This window comes from Aethalodelphis obliquidens, unplaced genomic scaffold (assembly GCF_003676395.1).
Source record: "Aethalodelphis obliquidens isolate GAN/ISIS:26980383/991018 unplaced genomic scaffold, ASM367639v1 scaffold34, whole genome shotgun sequence".
NCBI classification, from domain to species: Eukaryota; Metazoa; Chordata; class Mammalia; order Artiodactyla; family Delphinidae; genus Aethalodelphis; species Aethalodelphis obliquidens.
The window spans coordinates 5887431-5890979 of record NW_020837978.1 but is presented as its reverse complement, the minus strand read 5'-3'; the positions used below and the strand labels follow the sequence as shown (position 1 = coordinate 5890979).

The 3549-nt window shown below is 46.2% G+C and overlaps 1 pseudogene; it reads left to right on the top strand.

Annotated features, from left to right (window-relative positions):
• The first annotated feature begins 2353 nt into the window (after positions 1-2353).
• LOC113631627 (chromatin modification-related protein MEAF6 pseudogene) lies at positions 2354-2949 on the top strand (annotated as a pseudogene).
• Positions 2950-3549: the final 600 nt, after the last annotated feature.

Genomic DNA, 3549 nt, shown 5'->3' with positions numbered 1-3549 from the left:
CATGGCAGAGATGCTCCAAAGCCACCCTGTGGAAGGCTTTGTACGTGATATTACAGATTCTAGATCTTTAAGAAAAACCATAAAGTTCTCATACCATCAGGTTTTGCTAAAGGCCTCTGCTGCCAACTGTTCATTCTTTCTGAGGACACCTACTCAGTACTGGACCTGAATCAAAACCCCTCTCAGGCACAGAGAAGTAAACTGCCGGGCACTGATAAAGTTGGACGTACACAGAAGGAAGCCAGCGTTAAGTAACTAGCGATGGATATGTGTGATCTGCTCATACAGACTTACAGCTGCTGGAAAACATCCTGGACTCCATCCGACTCATGCCCAGTCATGTAAGGATGCCCGAAATCTTGCCCTGGAGCAGCTCATTGTAACCCAGGCATGTTTACTCTGCCCTTGGGAACCCCCTCTGGTGGATGAGTTTCTCATGTTCTCATCCTCTCCAAGCCTGTTAATTTAACAGAAGCCTGGCTTGTCCTGGGTCACTTTTTCAAAGTGTGGTCCCAGGACCACAGAATTAGCCCCACCCAGGAGCTCATCAAAGAAACAAACCCTGTGGCCCCTCCCAGACCTACTGACTCAGAATCTCTCTCGGGTGGGTCCAACACCCTGTGTTTTAAGAGGCCCTCCTTTGATTCTGACACGCACTCCTGTTTGAAGCCATCATCCTACGCAAAGGTTGGACAGCTGGCTCTGGGGGGAGGGGGGATGCACTGCTCTCTCCTCAGCCCACAGACCATGAAAAGTAGGGGCTACTCCACGTTTAGAATCCCTTTGCCAAGACCCTGCATTTTGACCTGCTCTTACCAAGAGCCAGAATTTCCTCTACCCCTTCCCTCCTCACTCTACCTGCCTTTCTTCTTTCCAGTTTCCCGTTAATGTCATTTCATTTTCTCTGCTTTGTTTCCAGACGGCTGGGCTTTATTGCACAGAGTCATACAAGCATCATTTAATCAGAAGTGGGCCCTCTGAACCCAGAGCATTCCTGCCTCTCTCCTTCCTCCCTTTCTCCCTCCCTCCCTCCCTTTCCTTCCCTCCCTCTTTCCTTCTTTTACTCCTTCCTTCTTCTTTCCCTCCTTCCTTCCTTCCTCCCCTCCATCCCTTCCTTCCTTATCCATCTTGGTTGACTCCTTATAGAAGTCTTCCCAGCAGTTCTTTCGTCCTCAAGCACCCAAACCACCTGTAAATGTCTGGCTGCTTCCCTCCCACACCTAGGAGAGCTCTAGCGGCTCACTTCTTCCAGTGAGGTCCTCAGGCCGTCTGCCTCAGAATCGCATGGGAAGTTTGCTGAAGACAAAGGTTCCTCATCCAAAACACTGTAAGCCCAATTCCTCCTCAAAAGGGTCCTTTAAATGTTTGAAGACAATCTTCGTGTCCTCTCCAAGGCTAATTTTCACCAATGATGTCAGTCACTTTTCTCACATACTAAATACCTCACAACTTACGTAATCCTTGCATCGCATGCTCCCAATAGTTTCTGGGTTTTCATTCTCCCTTTTAAAATGTGCTGGCCATCATTGCAAAGTTAATATTTCAGTGTTACTTCTAGCTTTCCCTGAATAAAGTGTTACCCAGGGTGAGGGCTTTTTTTTTTTTTTCCCTCGATTCTGTCACAGGAAATGTACCCGTTTCTCAGTTTCTTAGTTACCAAATGCAGCCAATCACCTTAATTGATTGGGGAACTTTAGAAAAATGTATACATTCAGGGGCCTCACCCCACTGACTCAGAGCTTTCAGGGAGTGGGACCCAAGAGGCTGGGATTTTCTAAAGTTCTCTAGGCAATTCTGTCAATCAGCCAGCTCCAGTTGTACCTCTGTCCTAGACCTTCTGAAAAACTTCTGACTTTGAACTCTGAAAACTGCCTCCATCTCAAATAATCAATTGTTCATTCAAGGATGACAAGGGGGAAAGGTGCTAAATGAGCGTGGGAACTTTGCTTGATACAGAACCTAAAACGGAATTTTTTTTTCAAACAAAAGATATTTATTTCTGACAGTTCTGAGAGCGGTGAAGTTCAAGATCAAGGGTCCTGCAGATGTGGTATCTGGTAAGGACTCTCCTCTCAGCTGGCAGACGGCCTCCCTGCTGTGTGCTCACGGGGCCTTTCCTCTTTCAAAAACAGTGTTTTTTGTTTCATCTCTCCAGATCATAGAATTTGGAACGCTGTGGTATTTTTGATGTATGATTTCAAATAGAAATATTAGGCAAACATGAATTTATTAATCCATCTTATTTAAATGGCACAGAAAATTGTCTAAAATAACGTTGGGACTTTAAAAAAAAAAAGCAAAAAAAACCTTTGGCTTGAAATTATTTTTAAAAATCTATCCACGGGAGTACAACATGGCGATGCACAACAAGGCGACGCTGCCGCAGATCCCGGACAGCCGGCGCGAGCAGGCGGGGCTCGGGAAGCGGAAGCAGGAACTGGCGCAAACACTGGCCAATTTGGAGAGCCAGATCTGTGCTTTTGAGGGAAGCTACCTGGAAGACACTCAGATGTATGGCAACACTATTCGTGGCTGGGATCAGTACCTGATGAACCAAAATACTCCAATAGCAAAAAACGATAGAAGAAGCGGCTCTTCAGTAAACCCTCAGTTACTTCAGCAGCTGCAGCAAGTGCATTGGCAGGAGTTCAGGACCAGCTCATTGAAAAGAGGGAGCCAGGAAGTGGGACGGAAAGTGATACTTCTCCAGACTTCCACAATCAGGAAAACGAGCCCAGCCAGGAGCATCCTGAGGAGCTGATGGATCTGTGCAGGGAGTGAAACCTCAGAAGGCTGCTTCTTCTACTTCCTCAGGGAGTCATCATAGCAGCCATAAAAAAAGAAAGAATAAAACCCGGCACAGGATGGATCTGAAGTTAAACAGAAAACCACGAGCTGATTATTAGAAGACTCATTAGTGCAGAAGCGTCCAGGCTATAGAGCCCTGCTTCCGTCCGTCCGCCGACCTCACAAAGGTAAACACCCCTCACCTGGCTGCGTGGCCATCCACCTCTGCTTTCCCAGACCCGGTGCCTGTGGCTCTGAGTAGTTTGTTCTGAAATGTGGTGACAAACAAGTCATTTCTGTACGACCATATCAGAGCATTTACTCTGTGTCATTTTCAGTAACAGAATTGCAGGAAAACCCAAGACATTGTTATAATCCCAGCAAGTTGCTAACTGTGCGTTTCTCCCTTCTTGGAATGAGTGTCTCCGCCCTCCAACTGGCTAGCACCAGCTTCATCTGCGATGCGCACTGAGAAATGTTCTCTAGGTTTGTTTTATGCTGAACGTGGAAGAGGTCACATTTCAGACGGAGGCTGTAAATATCTGGCGTTTTCTTATTTTGTTTGTGTTTTGTCATTTTTCTGTTATTGTTTTTTCTTTGGGGACTTTTTGCAATGCCGTTGTAGAGGCCATACCTTCCTGCTGACGTATCTGATAAGCTGTTTCATGCGGTTGCCACTATTCTTAACTGAAAATAATTTGGTTTACCATAAATAAAATGGGGACTTGGCTTTTTGGTTTTTTGCAGAGGGACGGTAAAGAG